We start from the raw sequence: 26,331 nt of genomic DNA on the forward strand, positions 1-26,331 counted from the left end.
ATATATATATATATATATATTTAATATAAATATATATATACATATCTGTGTTTTCCTGGTAATGATTGCATACTCTGGAATACCTTACAGAAGTAATGAACTAAAAGTTTATACTATAACTTGAGCATTTAAAAAACATAACATGGAAGTTTTAATAAAGTAAAATGATTATAGATATAACAAAATATCATAATGTTACTTAAAAATTTATACACACGAAACAACATTGTAAAGGATAAGTACATATCTAAGATCTCAGAACGATATATTGTAAGTTCATTGGGAAGGATGCCTATGGGAAGAGAGGGTAGAGGGAATGGATTTGGTGAACTGAGGAGAAAATAAAATAAGAGAGATTCCTTGCATGGACTAATGATGTGAGCAAGCCACAAACAGAAGAGAAGTATTTATTTAATTATTAATCTTTCAATTTAAAAAAAGTAGAAAAAATTGACTTTGTAGAGTTTGTGTTACATAGTCTCATACATTACTGGTGAAGGAATAAGTAGTATTTTTGGCCAAAAAAATTACCTATTACTAAGTACTTTCCGATACTTGAGATGTGGCAAAAACTCATCTACCTAACCAAGATTTAAGCCAGGCTGGACATTGGCTTAGCAATGGAATCTGAGATACCCTAATGTCACTGTGGGGCAGCAGCGAAATGAGCCAGTTCTCAGAAAGAGAGAAACAAGCCAAAAAATTAAGATGAGTCTGAAATCCAAAATTTCAAAACATGGGAAGAAAACTAACATTAAAAATCCAATAATATTAGGTAATAAAATAAAATATAATAAAAATGTAAAAAGAAGATTCTACAATACATATGCTTGGAATCTCTCATAGACGTATGGTTGTTCACCCCTCCCCAAAAAAGTATTTTAATTCCTCACGCTGTTGAACTAAGATGTGGCTAGGTGACTTGCCAAAAAAAAAAAAAAAAGTAAGCGATAAAATTCCTCTGAGTGTCCCTGCTTGAGTACTTCCTGTAATTATTTATCTATCTATCATCTATCTATCTTTCACATTTATATAGATATTTGAACTCAGGTTCATTTTCTGTGGCTTCTACACAGTAATTCTGTTTTTTCCTTTAACAGAAACAAAATACAACTCTTTCTCATACACTGTATCTCCTTGAATATTTTATAACAAATATCATGTATCTTCTTTGCCTTCTGTTCTACCAACTGAAATCCCCAACCTCATAATTTTTCCTTAAGTGGCATAGAAGTCAAAGTCCTTACTATTGTGCTTACTTATCAATTTTTCCAAAATATTTGGTGTGGAAATTCAAGCTGAGGAATCAAACTTTACATTGTTGGGGAAAAAAACTATGTAAAACAATTATAAGCCTGGGACCACAACAGAACCCACTCTTGGTACTTATTTTTCTTCATAATCATTTAAAGAAACATCATAAGAAATATGGCCCTAAAATCAGAACAAAGCTGGAGTATGGTGGTAAAAAATATATTATTCTTAGTCAAATATCTGGATGAAAATTCTATTTCTTCCCCTTACAGGTTGTATGTTTCCATGAGCAAGTTATTTAACCCTTATGAGTCTTGGTTCACTCAGCTTTCTTATGAGGATTCAAAAGACTTGCTCCCATACTAGCTTATGGTGTAAGGAATTAGGTAAATAAACTCAATGAGTGCTGCTTTGAAATGTTTGGAAATAATGACAGAACATATTTCAAGAAAGCACTACAAAACTTTGAATCATGCATTTTGACAAAGTAAGTATTTAAGTTGAACTCTCCCAAGAGTGTGAATTATATTCATCCAGTAACAGAGATTATTTTTGAAAAGACATGTCTCAGCAGCAGTCATTTTAATCTAGTGCATTTGGATTATTTCTCAAGGCAGGCCAAAAAAAAAAAAAAACCCTCCAGGTCTATATTATTTTTCCATGGTTATTCTTCCCAGTTCTGATGTTTCTGTATAATGTATTTAATTGAATGGGACTCAGTGATGGAAGGGATGCAATATTTTGTAAACTTAGTTGACAGTTTACAATTGATGGGGAGGGTGCCTCAATAAAAGAGAAATCTGGAGCTGGAAGTCAATAGGAGAGAAATGTGAGAAGCATGAAAACTCCACTTATATAAGAAAATCACTGATTTTTATTGGAATCAGAAGAAAAATTATTATTCTAGGTATGAGTGTCATGTAGTATCTTGATCCATCATGGTTACCTGAAAGTAATATTTTACACTCTTTAAATCTGTACAGACATACACATCATGAATATATGCAGGAATCCAATAAAGCAGAGCATAAGTGGGCATTGGCATCCCCAGAATTCTGGGAGGAAAATACTGTTGCGCAAATGTGACAACATGTGATTGAATGAGTTAGGTAACAGTCAACGTTTTGGCTTTAGAAATGGTCATTCCTGTTACCCAGGAAGGCAGAAAGGGATTTTAGGTCGTCAAATCAAAGAACAATCTCAAAGTCCCAGCTCCTTGAGTGAGCAGAACATGATCACTTCCTGAAGGAGAGACACTTGATGACAAAGGAGAGAGGGGCACTTTCTCAGCCACTAGAGTGCCTCTGCAAACGGATCCTTTACTCAGCCTTGGAAAAAAACAGCAGCTGCAGCTTGCCCTTTTAGTCAGAAAAGAAAAAGAAAAGAAAAGTGACCATAGCAGCCGTACAGCTGTCACTGCCAGAGAAAGGGACGTGGAGAATTCAAAGTGGGATAAATAGTGTTGGCACTACAGTAAAGATGTAGAGAATTAATAATGCACCAGGCAACTTCTCTAGATCTCCCTAGCCTTCCATCAAAATCAACTGAGACTAATTATATCAAGCCAAGTATTTCAATTGACAAATAAAAGGACAGGTCTAGCTCTGAATTCTTCTCTCTGTTTGATATGATTAATGTTGCATTATACTACAGAAGGCCACTTGGTAAGTGGTTAAACTATGATATACTTGGCATTTATGAAAGAACTTTTGCCATGTTGCAATGATGTGTTTTAAGCTTGACCACACAGTGTTGAGTTGGCTTTGATAATGCCCTGGTGAAGGCTGGCTGTGGGAAAATAGTAAAATAGTTTTATCCAGCATGTACTTAGCCCTGCTGTTTTCAACACTGAGGCGAGTTGTTAGAACACCTTTGCTCAAATTCAGATCAAAAAAACCACCCTGAATTACATTCCCATATATTTATTTCAAAAATTCTTAACTAATTCTGTTGACATAAATGTCTGAAGTAGATATTATTATTATTACTATTATTATTACTATTTCATTAATCCCATAGTAGCTCACATTTTTTATTAAAAAGTTTTTCTCCCAGTTTTCTCAATTTTGTGCCTCCACTCCAATTTTTAAAATAAATTTGCAATCTTCAGCACATTCATGTTACATAGAATGCTACATATGTTGCCATAAAACCATTGAGAAAGAACCACAGATAGCTAAAGCTTCTCAAACCTAACAAGGCTTTTGGCCATAGAGCAATGGAATCGTAAGAGTTAATGCAAGCACCAGCAAATTAATGTGTTATTCTTAACAAATGAGTTTAGAGACAAGGGAGTATTTTTTTAAACAAATCTTAATGAATGTTATAGGAAAAGAAAAAGAGATGTTATTATAGCATGCATAGAAGTACCATTACCACAAAGACAGGCTTATGTGAGAATCTATTTCTAAGCAGTGCTTCCTTTTAATGACATCGTGTCCATAAGACCTTTCACTTTAAGTTGAACTCTTTCCAAATTTGCATTTGTCATTATAGGTTCTCTTTTCTTCTAAATTCATTTAGGAAAGCTAAAGATGGCCAACCTAATTAGGCTACAGGGTAAGAACTTCCACACATAAGAAAAATATTCATATTTTTAGGCTAAGATAGATGAAAAATTACTTAAATGGAAAGTATGTGGTAAATTTAGTATAAAAACAATTTAGAAGAAAGAATTCTGATTAACCAAGGATTGCATTCAAATAATTAGGAATAAACCATTGCACACTGTAGAGTGAAAAGGTAAAATAGGGGCATGTAGCATTCTTCAATATGTATCTCCCATTATATTATTCATCGTTTAACACTTGCTAAAACAGAACACAAGTACATGTAACAGTACTTAAGTCTCCCCGACCATAACCATTTTACATTCTCAAAACAGCAAGCAACATTAGGATTGGTAGGAAAGAGTGAATTCTAAAACATCTATGTCTGTGTATCCTTTTGCGTCTATTGCTAATGGAGGTCAAGGCAGGCCGCCTCCAAAGGTACTGCAAAATTCATCAGGAATATGTCTACTTGCTGTACATTTCTAAGCCTTCTCCCAGAAAATTTCTGTTTCTAGAGTGCTCCTTCTAATTTTAAATTGAAACAATATACCTGCCCTAGTTTAAAGTACAGAACTTGCATACTAGGTTAAAGCTCCCTATCTCATCACTTACCGCCTTGCCGTGAGCTGAGCAGATATCCCTCTAGTCGAGCTCATTATCTGAAGCCTTCTTCCCAGGCGTTAGCCCAGTCAGGTAGAGTGGTCATTATTTCTCAAGGCTAAGGGTTACTTTTTGAGTCCTGTTTTCAAGTTCACATTTGATTATAAGGCTAGCTCTCCTAACAATCTTCCTCTTATCCTCTCTGCCTGTGCAAAAGGCCACTGGTGGCACAGACAGGCTAATGCTGAAGAGAACTTTTGTTCTTGAGAATTTTTAAGTCTAGGAGAAATTGTCAGGAAAGTTACTCCATAAAAATTGCCAAAATAAATTTCTGATTTGTGTCATTTGCTAAATAAAATTCCAAGATTGCCTGCATTATTAGGTTTATTTCATTTGAATGATTTTTGTGGGGAGAATTTGTAAATCAAGGATAAAAATTCTATTTTACGTGTTGTGATTATACAATAAGGGCGCTAGTATATTTACAATATCTCCAAAGAATTAAAAGACATGATCAACATTTATAGAAATGTGTTTGTATATGTATAAAATGCATATTTATGCTGATACATATATCAAATTCTAATTTTAAGGTGATTTATATATATATATATTTTTTTATTTGGATCATGAGCTTTGATCCAATTTCCTTAACTAGCTAAATTCCTGCATTGTATCTTCTCTTTGTTGGTCGTCAAGATGATACTTATAATTCCCTTCAGTTGAATATCATGATTCAAGTTTATCTATTTACGATTTATAATTATTTCAGGAAGGATTCAGTGAAACTACCTACTTTTCCAAGTGAAAAAAATTCAACTTTTGATTACTTTCTTTTATTTTTTTATGCTACAGAGCATCTCCATCTTCCTTTTAGCTTTGCTTCACTGCTTTCCAGAGCAAACTGCCAAGACCTTCCCATTATCATTCACTTCCCTAAACACTTCCATATCATTTCTCTCGTGTGCACTTTACTAGAATTACAGAACAAACCAATTTAATCTCTGATGCTTTACAGTATATTTCAGATTGGTCTCTCTTTTATACAATACTTATATATGTGGATAGATCAAATAAAATATTTACAAAAAGCTGGTCTTACAAAAGAAACTTTGATTATACCAATTTATACCGCAAAGGTCGTGCATATTTACCTCTATATATATCCAGATACATAGATTGATAGAAAGATAATTAGATAGATGCTCTCTTACCTTACTGTATGTAAGTCAAATTGCCTGTACTGCAGCGATGTGTTTACTTGCCTGTCTTTATGGTAATCTAGGTTATTTTGTGTGTGTGTATGTCTTTCTGTTCTTGTAGCTTAATTTCTTTTGGTTTATGGCTCAATAAATAAAACACCCTATCATTTAAACCAACTCTAACAATTTACATATCCAAGATAAGGATGTGGCGAGCATGCTGTTACATAGTCAATCATGGTTTCATTGGGAGCTAAATAATAAATACTGTGGCACTCATATTCTCTATTTCCTAATATTTTACCCTGCCTTATTGAGCAGTTACTGGCAGATAGTAGATGAATGATACGTATTTGATAAGAAATTGAAGAAACTGAATACTCTCAATTTTTTAAAATATCACCTTACCTTTTTTTCATCAGTGTTGAACTAAATCTTTTCATCATTTACTAGTTCACACAGAATTATATTCTCTTTTACAGTTTTTTTTTTTTCTTTTATGATTAGTGTAAGGCTAGTTTCATTTTGTTTTTTGTATTAACTTCTTTATGGCATTGTTAACCTCATCTAGAGACCAATTAAATAATTTAAACTGTTCTACTGTTCTGAGACTTTTAATCTCACTTATTCTGTCATTTTTTTTTCTAATCAATTAACATGTTTTTCACTGAATATTTAAATTGGAAACCACCATAAATCACTTACTCATTATTACATGCACCAAATTTCACACAATCAGTAACCATCATAACACGTATTTAAAAAAATTAGAACAGAGCAAGGACTTATTCTTCTTCCATTTCTAAGGCACTGTTCTGTATTCCACTTTGCTATTGTACCCACATCTTCCCCCATCTCAGAGAAAGGCAGGGACTCCTCCTGCCTCAGTGTGGCTGCTTTCCCTCCAACTCCACTTGGGTGCAGTGATTTTCTCCCTTCTAAGGGACTTGGAATTCAGTGCATTTTCTATTTGTTTCTTTTTTAACGTCTCCCCTAGTGGTTCTTTCCCATACAACATTCACTTTTCAGTACTTACATTACTTAAACTTGTTTTAGTTTCTACTCTTAGTAGCATCTGACACTATTAACCAAATCCATGTAATTAAAATATTATCTTTCCTCAGTTTTTTCTGACCCTTCACTCTCCTTAACTTTCTTCTACTTTGAGGGGTACTTATCAGTTTAAACTTTGTTGCCGACAGTTCTTTAAAACTCATCATATCTGTATTATTTTTCTACTGCTCTTGTAACAAATTATCACAATTACGGTAACTTGAACAGTACTGAAGGTCAGAAGTCCTAAAATCAACATGTCAGCCATCATTACCTCTTGGCCTTTCAACAGATCTCCCTATATAAGTTGTCTCTCATTATTTGTTGCATGTTCCTAAACATATTCTGATTCTGACAGTACACTGCTTAAAGTCCACCAAAGATTCTTCATTTCCTTCAAAATAAAAGTCAAGCTTACTAACATACATTATAAATTTACACCGTTTCCCTCTTAAACCTTATCCTTTGCTGCCCCATCCCATTTCCCTTTTCCTTACTGAACTCAGTAGTTTCCTGGGCTCTCCCAGCTCCACGTCACTCATGATAAAAGTTATTCATTCTGTCTGGAACACTTTGTCCTATCTGAATCCACACTTCACATCGATGGCCCCTATCTATCCCATATGTCCCAACACTGATGTCATTTACCCCGGGCACCTTTCTTCTACTGTGTTCGGACTAGTTGCCACTTTGCCTTTGTTCCCATTGTACACTGAACTTTACCAATTCAGCATTATAAGGTAATGACAGGTGCCTTTCCTGTATCTCCCTCCACATCATATGCTCTGGGAGACAGGATCCATGTCTGCCAAGGTTGTCATTCATCTCTGTGGACAGCACAGTGTAGTACGAGGGCTCAATATGTCTTGTTGAAAAAATGAATTTGCAAGAAATGGTATAATTTCTCTGAGATTAACTGTAACTGAAGAGCTTAATACTGATCAGTATTCTATAAACCATTTGGTGTGAAGCCATTCCCATGAAACATTGAACATTTAAAATTCTTATACACAGAGAAGAAGCAATTCAATTAATGTCATGAAAATCAGACATATGACACTGTGCCAGCTACCATCAAAAGTACAAAATTCTCTTAAATTCTCTGAAAGTTCTAATAAGAAAGATATGCTAGATGTAAAAAATAACAATGCAATATACAATGAGATCCATGCTAAAAGAAAAGTTCAAAGGGATGCAGAACTACAGAAAAGGGAAAAGATTATTATAACATGTTAGTGCACTGAGCCACTTAACAGTCCAGACCATAAAGACCATCAGGCTGGAGGTAGAGCCCAATATCACCATCAACAGGATAAATAGCAAGATCCGGCATAAGGAAATTACTAGCAGAAGCTCATCTCTCCAGGTAAGTAGCGAGAAGATGGCCTCCCTCTTTCTGACTACAACATCCAGAGTTGACCCTGCACCTGGTCCTACATCTGAAGAGGTGGCTATTAATTCTTCAACCTTGTACTATTTTCAAGATGGCATTACTCTGCATCATTGTCATTCATTTAATTTAAGTCCAAACTTTACCAGTTTCAGTAAGATCTGAACCCTTTCAAAATGTTACACAATGTTTTGTTGTGTGGTAACGAACAACCAAAAAAGCATCTTAAGGAAATAGACAATCTATTATTCATCTTTTTTTTAAAAAATAGACTCTCACTGGCTCTTGACACATATGTGTGGCAGTTTTAAAATACGGCCCCATAAATCATTAATCCTTCCTCAACAAGATATGGGGTCATTGTCCCCACATCTTGGATCTAGACAGACTTGTAGGTCTGCTTAACCAATAGAGCACAGCAAAAGTGACACTATGTGACTTCTGCAGCTAAGTCATAAAAAGCCATGAGCTTCCTCCTAGTTCTCTTGGAATTCTCAGTCTCAACCCTAATTTTTGGGATGTTCTCTCTCAGAACCCAACTGCCATGGTGTAAGAAAATTTAAGGTAGATGGAGAGTGTCCCAGATGAGAACAGATATTTGAGTAAGAAAATTTCCAGATTGTTCAGACATTTGAATCTTCCCATATGAGGCTCTAATAATTGTGTTAAGAGACAAGTAATACCTTCTGTGCCTTGTCCAAATTCCTGACTCATAAAATTCATGCATATAATAAAACAGCTATTGTTTTTGTAGCACTGATGTTGAGGTGACATGTCAGGGAAAGGTATTTCTTAGCTTCGCCTCTGCATTACAGAGGAAGTGATGCAGTGATGTTGTGTTGACAATGGGCAATCATCACACCAGGCAAGTGCTACTAAATAAGTGTCAGTGTGGAGAGGCACAGGACATACTCAGAAAAATAGCAAATCTCTGCCTAAATTGGATTCTTTGGTAGAGGATAAGAATTGAAAAATAAGTTGAAGCCAAGTGTGTACTTTTTTCCTGTAGGAACTAGGAGGAGGGAAACAAAGAGCACAGAAAAAAATATCTGGGAGAGAAACTGTAGAATAATAACTAATAAGATTTGGTGATTGCTCATGTTGGGGCTGGAACTGGGATTAAAAGCTAAAGATGCCATGGCTAACAAAAGCTATACCTTCCCCTCTAAGTCAGTGTTTTCTGAACTGTAAATTTTTCATCTACCATCTTGAAAATGTTTGTTAAATCCATGTACCTACCATAGTATTACCTACTTAATATTTTTCTTTAAATATGTTCATTATGTTAAATTCATAATTTTATGTTACAAAGAAGATTTATATCCTGGTCAAAAATGGAAAGTATGTATCACTCAATAAAATAGAATAGATGGATGTCAACCCTGAGTCTAATGGCCTGAAGATTCCTGACATTCCATGCAAATAGAAACTGTTTTCTTTCTTAAGTGAGGGAAAAATGGAATTAACAAACTGTGACTATTAAGCAAGTTACACCAAGATTTATGCCTTCTTTCCCAAAAGACAAATTGTACGTATATTGCAACAAGGAAAGAAAACACATTTGGGGTAAAAATCCTATAAGAAGCTTTCCTGATGGAAATTATATACTTTTTTGTTTTTTAATATCTATATTAGTGAATGGAGAGTAACTTGCTCCCAAAGAAAACACTAGAGGACACCATGACTCTGCTAAAGTGAAACCAGAGTGGTGATGGGCAGTCATCCAGGCATGGGGATTCTGCCTCTATAGGGTTAATACAAGCTCCTTTGCAAGGATTGTCTGATCATGCCCCTGCAGCAGGGCTGGGGACCAAACATCCACCCCTCTCTAATTCAGAGGTCCTGCTGTTGGTTAAAGTCATCCCACCTTTGACCAGAGCACTAAAGCAGTCTAAGAAGCATAGTCATGTGATTTGGCATTTCTTGGACAGAGGAAAAAAAGGGGTGAGGAGTAAAAACAAACAAAAATCTTCGACTGGTGTATGTCTCTTTTCTATGTCCACCTCATTGAAACTAAAAGAATAAAAGGAGAGCTTAGCCCCGAGAGGGAAGACAAGTCTGGTTTTGGAGAGTCCTAAAATAATTATAAAAACAAAATAATCTTTCTAAATTCTGGATACATATTTTTACCTGTGAAGGTGGTTTACCTCTAAGATCTGTTCATCCTTTCTCTTAAAAAAAGGGTGATTATCCAGTGTCACGGAAGGATAAACTCATACGACCATCAAATATGCTGGTTTCCTTTGCTGTAATCAGGGTCCGAAAGAACACTGTAAAGGAATACTTGGTGAGACAGTTTTACTTAATGCTGGTGGAGAAACAAGATCAAGTTTGTTGTTGTGTTTGATCTTGGTATTATTGTTTTGAGGGAGAGATAGGATATCACTCCAGAAGCAGTAAGAATAATTCCTGGTGGCAAGGAGTTCATTTTCGAAAGCTATTACAGAAATGCAAGTAGGAATGAGACAAAAGTCTAATTTAAGTTATTAGTAACTGAAAAACTAGGCTGGATTATCTAGAAAACATATTAGTGAGTGATGTGGTGGCAGTGAGACAAAGAAGATTTGAGAATGGCACAGAGGTTTCTAGATTAGAGGCTGTTGAAATAATGATGTTGTCAATACAATCTAAGCTTACAGGAAGCAGAGCAGATTTTATTTTGGACAGGGAGGTTAAAATAAATTTCTATTAGAATTCAAGTGCATATAGAACACCTTGTTGGATGTACCCAGGAGGTAGCTTATATGCTGAGCTTGGAAATTCTCAGATCTAGTGATGGAGACTTGTGAATCGACATTCTATGCTTCCTGGAATCATAGAAGTGAAGAGGTGACCCACAGAGACAAGGCAGAGCAAGAACATGAAAAGACAAAAGGCAAATTCCTTTGTTAAAGCCTACATGTAGGCGGATGCCAGGGGAAGGGAGGCGTAGCCAAAGATCAGAGAGGCAGGAGAATACCAGACGCAGGTGACTCTGTCAAAAACAAAATGGCTAGAAACAAATTGATGGTAAATCAGTAACCCAGAAAAGGAGAAATAAAGCTTGGTGAGATACTGAGAGGAGAAGGAATAGGATAAGAGCTTAATACCTGTTGTACATGATTTCTCAACTTGTGGTTCTATGAACTGCCATGCTGTCTCTTTCTCTTTGTATTTCAAACCCACTAAATGCTCTGGCTAACTTCCCTTCCATCTTCATCCTGGCTAACTCCTGCTCATACTCATACTTTTGCCTCTGTACTACCCCCAGCTGAAGTGCAATTTTGGCCCTTTCACCATCTTCTTCTAAAAACATGTACCAACCTTGATCATACACTTCATTTGATACCCTGTATGGCTGATGTACTTGTCTATTTTCCCAATAAAAATAGGAGCTCTTGGAAATAATGATGTTACATCTCTTTCTGAATGGGGCAACCCTTGGCACATTGTAGATGTTTCTAGTTCACACTTCACAGCCTCTGGATCAGAAGCGAGAGAATTTGCCTGGAGGTGGCTCATCTCAAACAGCTCTGTTGGTGTTAACTGGAGGTGAAGAAGGGCTTAAGCAAACACAATGAGAAAAATCATAGCTTATCAGTGAAGTGTGCATAGTGAGAGTGGGTTTGTAGGCAGAGAGGGAAAAAAATGAGTAATTGCTTAATTTTCACTTCTAATGCAATATTCCCTGGCTGTTTGACCACTGGCTTCTGGGAACATCCCATAATCAGTATATTTATTCTCTGCCCCTAATCTGTGTCTCCAAGTTTTCCTTGGCTGTCTCATTCCTGGCTTGTGGCCCTAAAATATCCCACAGCCTGATGGAATACTGCTTAGCACATAAATCAGTGACACTTTTGTCTCCCAGCATGGGGACTGTGAACCATTTGCTCTTTGAAGAACTTCAAAGTGAACTAGAGAAATCAATGAGTCTCACTTCCAAGGAGGTGAATGATTTTTTACATACACTCGTTTGTTGCTAGATTTTTTTTTTTAAAGATAGCCAGGTAAAGGGCCTCCAAACCATTCTCAGTATAACTTGTATGAACCACATAGGACAAAAAAATATATATATATGGCTTAATTCTGCTTTTCTTGAAGTTCATTCAACAATACCTTTCATGAAAATTTAGGGACCCAAACTTCAAGTCAGTTCCAATCACCTCAAGAAGTATTTGTTATACTTCTGTAAATGTCAGGTGCTGTGCTGACTTCTGAGGATGAGACTGAGAATAAGATAGACACAGATCTTCCTTCATGTTTCTTACTGTCTAGTAAGGAAATCAGATGAAGGTTTAATTGAAAATAAACAAGCAAATGTATAAATAAATGACAGCATAAAGGACAAAAAGTTTCTAACATGTTGACTTAATGATATTGATATTTTGCCTTTTAAAAAAATTATAGTTTTAAATTTTCTTAGAGACAATTAACTCTAAACACCTCAGTAAAGTTTGAAGATTTAAAAGCTATTATTCACAGGTTTCCTTTCCATTGGAAAGCAATGCTCTCATTATACCAAAAGCAAGGTTGAAAGGACTCTCAAACTCACCTGTTCCTTTCATCCACTTACCCTCTGGTTTCTAAAATGCCAATGTGATCACACATTATTCCTCTGCTTATACATTTTCAGCAGGCTCCTGTTACCCACAGACCAAGCTCAGGTTCTTTCACATAACCTATGGGTTTGTTTGTGTTTTTGTCCTCCAACCACAAACTTTGGCCTTTCAGCTCTATTTCTACCAAATACCCCCACAGCCTTGATGCACACACCACACATACACAAACACTTTATGTTTCATAATGGAAAACCAAGAGTTCTTGAGATATACTACGATGGCTTACAAAGTCTTCCTTGCACAAAATATTCTCATTGCCTGAAAGTCTCTCTCTACCATGTCTGCTCTCTCTCTTCCTTACTACACTCTCGTGACTCCTTCTTCTTCCTTTAAGACACAGCTGCTATGTGCTTACACACTCACCAGGAAGTGTTGAAAGAGCCCCTTCTCCCTCTTAACATTCTGTGTGCTCCCGTGGCATCCTTGGCATGCTTCTGTCTCAGCATTTGCCACACTGGGTTTATTCATGTATTTACTCTACTAGACTACAAGAGCCTTAAAGCAGAGACTGTTTATTATAGTATTTTCATCTCCCTAGTGCATAAACCAACACCTGCCATATAGTACATACTCAATACACATTTATTGAATAATGCATTTATCCACAAGAAATTTGTGCCATTAACAGTAATAAATATTTCACACAAAGCCATGATGCTCAAATAAAAAAGTAAGTAATAAAAGACTATTATTTTAAACTAATTTGGCAGGGACTGAAATTCTATTTCTGTAAAAGCTGTCATGTATCAGAAGTTAATCCAGGACCTAGCAGGTACAATTTTGGTTGTTGGGGAGCATTACAAAACATCAGTAAGTGGCAAGTACTTTTTTTTTTCTTAATGGCTATAGAGGTAAATTGGTCTTAAATGTACTGACCATATGAAGCTGTACCACAGACTAACATTTGGATGGTCCTTTAAGTAATGTCATTTATAAATATAAGCATGCAAAACACTAAGCTGAGAATTGCTAGATCAAGGCACATTTACAGCAAACTTTAAACCTCATAGAATTTTCCTGTTTTGATCTAAAAATATATATTTCACAATAATCTTACTATGGCTTGCATTCAGACTGCTACCTATAATAGTTTCTGATTTTTATGGCTGGTTTTCTGTGGCATATCTGATGTACAATAAAGTTTTAAATGCTTGCTTAATAAGGAATTTTAAATACAGATTATGTGATTCCTCCTTGCAACACTTTCTGCCGAATACCCTTGTTCTGCAGGGAGTTTCATTAGCATGTGCCCTGCTCTCATCCCCCAGCCCTCATTGCTTCAGACAAGCATGGGCTTAATTGAAAGAAAAACCAAGCCGTGACTGTGACTCAGGTGTGAAGGCTGTTTCTCTCAGCAAATGAAAACCAGTGGAATGACTGAGTGTTCTTCTCCATACCCTTCTGATAGATTTAATACTGCATATTAATTGTTGTTCTCATAGCCTCTACTCTGTGATTGTTTTCCCCAGGATCCTATTGAGGGTGATTGATGTTCAGATAAATTTGATGGTTTCTATAGAGAAAGAAAGGTTAACATGTGCCAGTAAGAACATTAGGTCACAAGATCTTAGATTGGTCTACATAGGAAATACAATATTAACACATGCTTTTGCAGATTTGAAAAGAAACAGTCTGGTAAATAAAGTTCAAAGCTGATAATTAGAAAGAAAAAAAAAAAAAACTTGGCTTCTTAGGTCTAGTTTCTAACACCTTTTCTTTGCGACATCCAAACAGATATGTCTTTTGGTTTACCAGTTAACCCAATTGGAAAGATAATTTCTTGATCATATTCATAGCTATGCTAAAAGAATTGAGGAGAAAATAAAGATTTTTAAAGTGTCTATTTCACTATCACCTCACTCCCATGCTGAACTATAAGGTTCTGCAAGACAAGATTGGAGTTCTACCTTGCATTGCTTAGAGGCTCCATATGTGTTTCCTGGACTTGAACTTCACTGTAATATATTTAAGTTTACCTAGTACAGGTGTAAAGGTATCATTTTTAAAACCAACCCTCATTTTCCTTCCTCCCTGATTTCTTTATAATTTTTTCTTTTTATTGAGCACTTATTTTTATAAATAGCCTCAAATCTTTTCTGAAATCAGGCAGAATATAAAAACAGAATGAAACAAAGAAAGTTAATTCAACATTTTCAAAGAGGAAGAAAAAGGAATCGGTAAATTCACATTGTAATTATATTCTTAGTTTACTTTATATTATCAGAATATCATTTAGCCAAAAGCTTCTGCTTTGGGTTGCTAATAGTTTACGTAAAATGTCTTTGCTAAACTGGACTCCTTAGGGTGAAGCAAGTTCACTTATGAAATCCAACCACATCTTTATTAACTAAAGGCCATAATGAAGGCTGAATTTCTTGCTGAAAAAAAAAATTATCTTGGGTATAGATGCTAATCTAAAACCTACTTCATGAATTTGCTTATTTTTTCTGCTCCCTTCAGACATTAGCCAGCTAAAGCCATTACACATACATTAATTACACCAATTAGTCCCAAATGCACACACACATACATTCAAGACTGGATTATCTGAGCTAAAAGAAGTGGTTAGGCATGGCACAAATAATACAAGTAGCAAAAAATTCAAATCCCAGGTACATTGAGCTAATGAATGCATTATATATTTTTGGCATAGCTCAGATACATTATTATGCTTTTCTTAATTTAATAATGCAATTACCTTACATTTCCATATTCTATCCAGGTAATGATAGGCAGAACAGGCCCTGATTTATAACTGGCATTGGGAAAAGCCAGCCTACACTTTACAAATTTGCTCATGTCTTCTATTCCTTCTTTATTTTCAAATATGTCTTTTTTACCTAGCTGGACATCCTCTATACTGTTGCTTTAATGCCCACAATGTCCGACACACCCAAGAACAATTATCCTCACAGGTGTAAGCATTCATTCATCTCCTATGATCAAAGGAAGCTGGAAGGCAGCCAGTCAGTCCCTACCTAAAAGTAATCCCAACTTTCATTTCTTTGGAGTTTGGAGAGTTAATTAGTTTTTTGAATTAACTTCCATAACATTTTGCTAGTTTAAATCACCCTTTGTAAGACAGCATAGTGTAATGCAGTGATTCTAAAATTTTACTGTGCAAAACAAAACAATTTGGAGAGCCTTGTTAAAACACAGACTGCTAGCAGAAGCAAGAAAAACTACAATCCTGCAGCCTGTGGACCAAAAACCACAGTTACAGAAAGATAGACAAGATGAAAAGGCAGAGGGCTATGCACCAGATGAAGGAACAAGAAAAAACCCCAGAAAAACAACTAAATGAAGTGGAGATAGGCAACCTTCCAGAAAAAGAATTCAGAATAATGATAGTGAAGATGATCCAGGACCTCGGAATAAGAATGGAGGCAAAGATTGAGAAGATGCAAGAAATGATTAACAAAGACCTAGAAGAATTAAAGAACAAACAAACAGAGATGACCAATACAATAACTGAAATGAAAACTACACTAGAAGGAATCAATAGCAGAATAACTGAGGCAGAAGAACGGATAAGTGACCTGGAAGACAGAATGGTGGAATTCACTGCTGTGGAACAGACTAAAGAAAAAAGAATGAAAAGAAATGAAGACAGCCTAAGAGACCTCAGGGACAACATTAAACGCAACAACATTCGCATTATAGGGATCCCAGAAGGTGAAGAGAGAGAGAAAGGACCAGAGAAAATATTTGAAGAGATTATAGTCGAAAACTTCCCTAACATGGGAAAGGAAATAGCCACCCAAGTCCAGGAAGTGCAGCGAGTCCCATATGGGATAAACCCAAGGAGAAACACGCCGAGACACATAGTAATCAAAGTGGCAAAAATTAAAGACAAAGAAAAATTATTGAAAGCAGCAAGGGAAAAACGACAAATAACATACAAGGGAACTCCCATAAGGTTAACAGCTGATTTCTCAGCAGAAACTCTGCAAGCCAGAAGGGAGTGGCATGATATACTTAAAGTGACGAAAGGGAAGAACCTACAACCAAGATTACTCTACCCGGCAAGGATCTCATTTAGATTTGATGGAGAAATCAAAAGCTTTACAGACAAGCAAAAGCTAAGAGAATTCAGCACCACCAAACCAGCTCTACAACAAATGCTAAAGGAACTTCTCTAAGTGGGAAACACAAGAGAAGAAAAGGACCTACAAAAACAAACCCAAAACAATTAAGAAAATGGTCAGAGGAACATACATATCGATAATTACCTTAAACGTGAATGGATTAAATGCCCCAACCAAAAGACATAGACTGGCTGAATGGATACAAAAACAAGACCCATATATATGCTGTCTACAAGAGACCCACTTTAGACCGAGGGACACATACAGACTGAAAGTGAGGGGATGGAAAAAGATATTCCATGCAAATGGAAATCAAAAGAAAGCTGGAGTAGCTATACTCATATCAGATAAAATAGACTTTAAAATAAAGAATGTTACAAGAGACAAGGAAGGACACTACATAATGATCAAGGGATCAATCCAAGAAGAAGATATAACAATTATAAATATATATGCACCCAACATAGGAGCACCTCAATACATAAGGCAACTGCTAACAGCTATAAAAGAGGAAATGGACAGTAACACAATCATAGTGGGGGACTTTAACACCTCACTTACACCAATGGACAGATCATCCAAAATGAAAATAAATAAGGAAACAGAAGCTTTAAATGACACAATAGACCAGATAGATTTAATTGATATATATAGGACATTCCATCCAAAAACAGCAGATTACACGTTCTTCTCAAGTGCACACGGAACATTCTCCAGGATAGATCACATCTTGGGTCACAAATCAAGCCTCAGTAAATTTAAGAAAATTGAAATCATATCAAGCATCTTTTCTGACCACAACGCTATGAGATTAGAAATGAATTACAGGGAAAAAAACGTAAAAAAGACAAACACATGGAGGGTAAACAACACGTTACTAAATAACCAAGAGATCACTGAAGAAATCAAAGAGGAAATCAAAAAATACCTAGAGACAAATGACAATGAAAACACGAAGACCCAAAACCTATGGGATGCAACGAAAGCAGTTCTAAGAGGGAAGTTTATAGCTATACAAGCCTACCTAAAGAAACAGGAAAAATCTCAAGTAAAAAATCTAACCTTACACCTAAAGAAACTAGAGAAAGAAGAACAAACAAAACCCAAAGTTAGCAGAAGGAAAGAAATCATAAAGATCAGAGCAGAAATAAATGAAATAGAAACAAAGAAAACAATAGCAAAGATCAATAAAACTAAAAGTTGGTTCTTTGAGAAGATAAACAAAATTGATAAGCCATTAGCCACACTCATCAAGAAAAACAGTGAGAGGACTCAAATCAGTAAAATCAGAAATGAAAAAGGAGAAGTTACAACAGACACCGCAGAAATACAAAGCATCCTAAGAGACTACTACAAGCAACTTTATGCCAATAAAATGGACAACCTGGAAGAAATGGACAAATTTTTAGAAAGGTATAACCTTCCAAGACTGAACCAGGAAGAAACAGAAAATATGAACAGACCAATCACAAGTAATGAAATTGAAACTGTGATTAAAAATCTTCCAACAAACAAAAGTCCAGAACCAGATGGCTTCACAGGTGATTTCTATCAAACATTTAGAGAAGAGCTAACACCTATCCTTCTCAAACTCTTCCAAAAAATTGCAGAGGAAGGAACACTCCCAAACTCATTCTATGAGGCCACCATCACCCTGATACCATAACCAGACAAAGACACTACAAAAAAAGAAAATTACAGACCAATATCACTGATGAATATAGATGCAAAAATCCTCAACAAAATACTAGCAAACAGAATCCAACAACACATTAAAAGGATCATACACCACGATCAAGTGGGATTTATCCCAGGGATGCAAGGATTCTTCAATATACGCAAATCAATCAATGTGATACACCATATTAACAAATTGAAGAATAAAAACCATATGATCATCTCAATAGATGCAGAAAAAGCTTTTGACAAAAAAAAAAAAAAAAAAAAAAAAACACAGATTGCTAGGCTCCCACTCCCAGAGTTTTTGAATCAGTTGGTCTGGGATGAGATCTAATAATTTGCATCACTAACAAGTTCTCAGGTGATGTGGATGCTGCTGGTCTGGGGACCTTACTTTGAGAATCACTAGTGTAATGGTAAGGAATGTAGCTTAAACCCAGCTCCAGCACAACTAGCTGTTTAACCTTGAGCCACAGTTTTCTTATCTGTAACCTGAGGGTAATTATATCAACCTATTTCATAGAGTTATTTTGGTTATTAAATGAGTTATGTATTTTAAATGAATATAATGGTATCTGGAACCTAGTAAGTGGTGTTGATTATTATTATTGTTGCTGTTTCTATTTACAAACACAGGTCATCCAGAATAATCATAAATGAATTAACACTAAAAAAAGAACAAAATGCCTTTCTCTGAAACAGTTGGTTGAGCACTAGACACTGGGAGAAAAAGAATGTTGATAGACCAACCACTTAGAGTAACTTAGAAGAAGAAGAAGATTTGGGGAAAGCATGTAGGCCTTTACTATATTATGATGCATCATCACAAGGCAGGGAGAGAATGTATAACAAAAGTGAGGGAAAGGGTACTAAGGAGAAAGTCCTTGATTTTTCTCTGATGTACTGATGCTGGGCTCACATTAGGGATTCAGTAAATGTGTGTTACATGTCTATTTTGTTATTTAAGCCCTGAGTGAGGACTGAATATGCAAAAGTGAGCAAAACAAAAATGTTCTCTGCTCTCCTCCAGCTTAAAATTTCGTTTAAAAAATCATATAAGTCCATGTGGAAAAGCGAATGTCACAAATACCAAACAGGGTCTTATTGTTTTAGAGATACCCAGTGAGACTTCTTAGAAAAAAATGATTGAATAGTTACAATCCATAAACAAGGCCAGTTAAGTCAATAGAAATTTCTCAGTTTCTGAAATAGTTAGATGATAGATGGATGAGTGTCCAGAAGGACAGATGGATAATTAGGTGTTGAATCAAAGCCTATTGAGGGCATAAATTTTACTAGTTAACGATTATTTGTGATATATAAATTAAATAGTTCAAGACCAAACTGTTTAACTATAGCTAATAGAATTGATTTCAAAGACAGTTACAGAAAACTCAACTTTTCAGAGGCCTAAATGAATAGGAAATAATTTTTCTTGGATAAAAGAAATCTGGAGGCAAGTGATGTTGGTTTGGTGGCTCAAAACTTCAGGACACATGGCTCTGAAATTCCCTCAGCCTTTCCATCCTGATTGTCACCTCATGGTCACAAGACAGCTGCAGTATTCAAGGCATAAAAGTGGTGCATTTTCATCTACTTTCCTGATAGTCCTTCACTCCCCACCCCCACAAAACAGATTTCTCTTTAAGTATCATAGGTCGGAATTGATTCACCAGATAATTCCAGGGGCAAAGCAGGCTGGAAAGTGGGAAAAGGAACTGCCATAATTTCCATTGGTTAAGCATGGCCCCCTTCCCTAGGAGGAGTCTGGGTACAAAGCTGAGATCTTGCTATCTAGGAAGAAGGAGCAACTGACAGTTTCTGCTAAAAAAAATATGCATTTTTGGTTTATAGGTGCATTTATAGTTATTGGGTTGTAAATATTGAAGTTTGGTGGAGATAACAATAAAATATCAATAAAAATTGATATATATGTATCTGGTTGTCTTTTATCCTGGGTAGTAGAATTCCCCAACCCCACAAACATTCAGAGTGATGATTATTTTAATAATACGAAATGGAATTATCTTTTGTTCCTTGAGGGGTAGAAGGAGAGAGCAAGAAATCAACAGGAAATTGAGCATTTATTGATAATAAATTATAATTTTTCTTTTGGAAAAGTTCAAAATAATTGAGAATTTACTATTCACTTGGTGCAGATGATTGTGGAAAACTTTAACATTTTAACAAATTTTTTTGAAGTGAATATCAATACTATCAAGTACCAAGCATTATGATGAGCTCTTTTGCATTCTTTATGTTTAATCCTCACAACCTCTATTTTCTGATGAAGAATCAGAAGTTCAGAGAGGTCTAATAACTTGCCTAAGGACATATAGCTTGAGTTAGAGAATGAAACCCATATTTGTACAACTTTATTTAGAGTTTCTGTTTTTCCTACTTTTCCATTTATGTTTTAATTCAATAATTATTTCAGATATAACATTTGATATGTCTTGGGGAAAAAATACTTAAAATTATTACCAATCAAATCCTTGAAGTTGTTTTTATTTGGAAAAGTAAGTCAAGATAAAGTTGATTTTTAAAAATTTTTTATTTATTAGTTTTTGGCTGTGTTGGGTCTTTGTTGCTGCATGTGGGCTTTCTCTGGTTGTGGTGAGTGGGGGCTACTCTTCCTTGTGGTGCACGGGCTTCTTATTGCAGTAGCTTCTCTTGTTGTGGAGCATGGGCTCTAGGTGGGCAGGCTTCAGTAGTTGCAGCACGCAGGTTCAGTAGTTGTGGCATGCAGGCCCTAGAGTGTGTGGGCTTCAGTAGTTGCGGTGTGTGGGCTCAGTAGTTGTGGCGCTGCGGGCTCTAGGGCAGGTGGGCTTCAGTAGTTGTGCCATGCGGGCTTCAGTAGTTCTGGCTGGCAGGCTTCAGTAGTTGTGGCTCACAGGCTCTAGAGCGCAGGCTCAGTAGTTGTGGCACACAGGCTTAGCTGCTCTGCGGCATGTAGGATCTTCCCGGACCAGGAATCGAACCCATGTCCCCTGCATTGACAGACGGATTCTTAACCACTGTGCCACCAGGGAAGTCCAAAAGTTGATTTTTAAATACACTTTCATTTTTTATTTTAAACATGACAGTGACTTTTTATATAAAAGCACATGAACATTTAGATAAACATTTCCTTTTTTTGTAAATGATAGAAATTTAGCACTTTTGAATTTTAAATGGTTTTCAGTACATTGATTTTTTTACTATCATTATTTTTTCCTAGTCCTTTCTTTTAAAAGAATGTCAGGCTCAAATTTCCTCTTCAATAGAAAGTGATATTTCCAAGGTATACTTTCAGCCTAAGGTCCTTTGCCTCATAGACCCAGAGGCAATGTGTAATTAAATAGTGCTGACTCCCAGCTTTCCTTTCTACAACTCTTTTGTCATAGAGACTCTCACACTGTGTTGTAATCACCAGCTTACTTCTTTTGCTCACTTTCAAAGTTTTTCTGTCAGACTTGTGTGGAGTCAGGCCCTGTTTGCCATCTTTCCTCCCAAGTTAACTCCTTTGAGGGCAAGGATCATCTCTCATTTATCCCCTTTAACCTATTCCCAGTACACAAGGGAGAGAGAAGTGGCCAAGAAAGAGCTGTAGGAAGAAAGTTGCAGAAGTCAGAAGCAGAGGGACCCTTAACGTGAAATGTCAGCTGGAAGCATGATACATGAAGAATGAGATTATTTGATGGTTAAAAATAAACTGCTAGAAGATGTTCACTTGTGCTCTCATTATGACCTATGTATTCGAGCCCAGAATAAAAGAACGTAGTGAGTTCACTGGGCAATAGTTAAATGTATGGATGACAACACCCAAAGCCTCTGGACAATGGATCTTTCAAAAGAACACATATGTGGAGGACCTTCAAGATGGTGGAGGAGTAAGACATGGAGATCACCTTCCTCCCCAAAAATACATCAAAAATACACCTACATGTGGAACAACTCCTACAGAACACCTACTGAACACCTACTGAACTCTGGCAGAAGACCTCAGACTTCCCAAAAGGCAAGAAACTCCCCATGTACCTGGGTAGGGCAAAAGAAAAAAGAAAAAACAGAGACAAAAGAGTAGGGATGGGACCTTCACATCTGGGAGGAAGCTGTGAAGGAGGAAAAGTTTCCACACACTAGGGAGCACCTTCACTGGTGAGGATGGGGGGATGGGTGGCAGGGAAGTTTTGGAGCCACGAAGGAAAGCACAGCAACAGGGGTGCAGAGGGCAAAGCAGAGAGATTCCCACACAGAAGATAGGTGCTGACCAGCACTCACCAACCTGACATGCTTGTCTGCTCACCTGCTGGGGTGGGTGGGGGCTGGGAGCTGAAGCTCGGGCTTCAGAGTTCAGATCCCAGGGACAGGACTCGGGTTGGCTGTGTGAACGTAGCCTGAAGGGGGCTAGTGCGCCACAGCTAGCTGGGAGGGAGTCTGGGAAAAACTCTGGACCTGCCTAAGAGGCAAGAGACCATTGTTTTGGGGTGCACAAGGAGAGGAGAATCCTTCCCTGTCTGCCCACAGAAGGCAGAGCACGTCCTAAAGGAGCTCCAGAGACAGGCGTGAGCTGCGACCATCAGCTCAGACACCAGAGACGGGCATGAAACACTAACGCTGCCGCTGCAGACACCAAGAATCCTGCATGCAAGCACAGGTCACTATCCACACACCACCTGCCCCCCGCCGGGAGCCTGTGCAGCCTGCCACTGCCAGGGTGCTGTGATCCAGGGACAAATTCCCTGGGAGAAAACATGGCACACCTCAGGCTGTTGAAACATCACGCTGGCCTCTGCCACCACAGGCTCGCCCTGCATTCTGTACCCCTCCCGTGCCCCAGCCTGAGTGAGCCAGAGCCCCCTAATCAGCTGCTCCTTTAACCCCATCCTATCTGGGTGAAGAACAGATGCCGGAAGGTGACCTACATGCAGAGGCAGGGCCAAATCCAAAGCTGAATCCCAGGAGCTGTGCGAGCAAAGAAGAGAAAGGGAAATTTCTCCGTGCAGGCTCAGGAGTAGCGGATTAAATCTCCACAGTCAACTTGATGTACCCTGCATCTGTGGAATACCTGAAAAGACAACGAATCAACCCAAAACTGAGGCGGTGGACTTTGGGAGCAACTGTAGACTTGGGGTTTGCTCTATGTGACTGACTAGTTTCTGATTTATATGTTTATCTTAGTTTAGTTTTTAGCGCTTGTCGTCATTGGTGGATTTGTTTATTGGTTTGGTTGCTCTCTTCTTTACTTTCTCAATTTTTAAATTTTTTTATTTTAATAATAATTTAAAATTTTTTTTTATTTTAATAACTTTATTTTATTATTTTCCTTCTTTCTTTTTTTTCTCCCTTTTCTTCTGAGCTGTGTGGATGACAGGGTATTGGTGCTCAGGCCAGGTGTCAGGCCTGAGCCTCTGAGGTGGGAGAGCCAAGTTCAGGACATGGTACCACCAGAGATCTCCAGGCCCTACATAATATCAATTGGCGAGAGCTCTCCCAGAGATCTCCTTCTCAAAACTAAGACCCAGCTCCACTCAAAGACCAGCAAGCTCCAGTGCTGGATGCCCTATGCCAAACAACTAGCAAGAGAGGAACACAAACCCACCCATTAGCAGAGAGGCGGCCTAAAATCAGAATAAGTTCACCAACATCCCAAAACACACCACCAGATGTGGCCCTGCTCACCAGAAAGACAAGATCCAGCCCCACCCACCAGAACACAAGCACCAGTCCCCTCCACCAGGAAATCAACACAACCCACTGAACCAACCTTACCCACTGGGGGCAGACACCAAAAACAACACGAACTATGAACTTGCAGCCTGCAAAAAGGAGACCCCAAACACAGTAAGTTAAGCAAAATAAGAAGACAGAGAAATATGAAGCAGATGAAGGAGCAAGGTAAAAACCTACCAGAACAAACGAATGAAGAGGAAATAGGCAGTCTATCTGAAAAAGAATTCCGAGTAATGATAGTAAACATGATCCAAAATCTTGGAAATAGAATGGAGAAAATACAAGAAACGTTTAATAAGGACCTAGAAGTATTAAGAGCAAACAATGATGAACAACACAATAAGTGAAATTAAAAACTCTCTAGAAGGAATCAGTAGCAGAATGACTGAGGCAGAAGAATGGATAAATGACCTGGAAGATACAATACTGGAAATAACTACCAGAGAAGAATAAAGAACAAAGAATGAAAAGAATTGAGGACAGTCTCAGAGACATCTGGGACAAAATTAAACGTGCCAACATTCGAATTATAGGTGTCCCAGAAGAAGAAGAGTAAAAGAAAGGGACTGACGAAATATTTGAAGAGATTATAGTTGAAACCTTCCCCAATATGGGAAAGGAAATAGTCAATCAAGTCCAGGAAGCACAGAGAGTCCCATACAGGATAAATCCAAGGAGAAACACACCAAGACACATATTAATCAAACTATCAAAAATTAAATACAAAGAAAAAATATTAAAAACAGCAATGGCTGAGTAATATTCTATTGTATATATGTGCCACATCTTTTTTATCCATTCATCTGATGATGGACACTTAGGTTGCTTCCATGTCCTGGCTATTGTAAATAGAGCTGCAATGAACACTTTGGTACATGACTCTTTTTGAATTATGGTTTTCTCAGGGTATATGCCCAGTAGTGGGATTGCTGGGTCATATGGTAGTTCTATTTTTAGTTTTTTAAGGAGCCTCCGTACTGTTCTCCATAGTGGCTGTATCAATTTACATTCCCACCATGACTCAGCCGTAAAAAGAAAAGAAATTGAGTTATTTGTAGTGAGGTGGATGGACCTAGAAGCTGTCATACAGAGTGAAGTAAGTCAGAAAGAGAAAAACAAATACTGTATGCTAACACATATATATGGAATCTAAGAAAAAAAAAAAAAGGTCATGAAGAACCTAGGGGTAAGACAGGAATAAAGACACAGACCTACTAGAGAATGGACTTGAGGATATGGGGAGGGGGAAGGGTAAACTGTGACAAAGTGAGAGAGTGGCATGGACATATATACACTACCAAGTGTAAAGTAGATAGCTAGTGGGAAGCAGCCGCATAGCACAGGGAGATCAGCTCGGTGGCTTGTGACCACCTAGAGGGGTGGGGTAGGGAGGGTAGGAGGGAGGAAGATGCAAGAAGGAAGAGATATGGGAACATACATATATGTATAACTGATCCACTTTGTTATAAAGCAGAAACTAACACACCATTATAAAGCAATTATACTCCAATAAAGATGTTAAAAAAAAAGAAAATAATAAAAAATAAAAAATGTTTGCTCAGGTAAAAAAAAAAAAAAGCAGCAATGGAAAAGCAACAAATAAGTACAAGGGAATCCCCATAAGGTTAACAGCTAATCTTTCAGCAGAAACTCTGCAAGCCAGAAGTGAGTAGCAGGACATATTTAAAGTGATGAAAGGAAAAAACCTACAACCAAGATTACTCTACCCAGCAAGGATCTCATTCAGATTTGACAGAGAAATTAAAACCTTTAGAGACAAGCGAAAGCTAAGAGAATTCAGCACCACCAAACCAGCTTTACAACAAATGCTAAAGGAACTTCTCTAGGCAGGAAACACAAGAGAAGGAAAAGACCTACAATAAAAAACCCAAAACAGTAAAGAAAATGGCAATAGGAACATACATATCGATAATTACCTTAAATGTAAATGGATTAAATACTCCAACAAAAGACATAGACTAGCTGAATGAACTCAAAAACAAGACCCATATATATGCTGTCTACAAGAGACACATTTCAGACCTAGGGACACGCACAGACTGAAAGTGAGGGGATGGAAAAAGATATTCCATGCAAATGGAAATCAAAAGAAAGCTGGAGTAGCAATTCTCATATCAGAAAAAATAGACTTTAAAATAAAGACTATTACAAGAGACAAAGAAGGACACTACATAATGA

At 37.1% G+C, this 26,331-nt stretch overlaps 1 pseudogene; it reads right to left on the minus strand.

Moving 5' to 3' along the window:
* Positions 1-26,331, minus strand: part of LOC137760613 (BRISC complex subunit Abraxas 2 pseudogene) — a 178,224-nt pseudogene that overhangs the window by 85,570 nt on the left and 66,323 nt on the right.

This window comes from Eschrichtius robustus, chromosome 3 (assembly GCF_028021215.1).
Source record: "Eschrichtius robustus isolate mEscRob2 chromosome 3, mEscRob2.pri, whole genome shotgun sequence".
NCBI lineage: Eukaryota > Metazoa > Chordata > Mammalia > Artiodactyla > Eschrichtiidae > Eschrichtius > Eschrichtius robustus.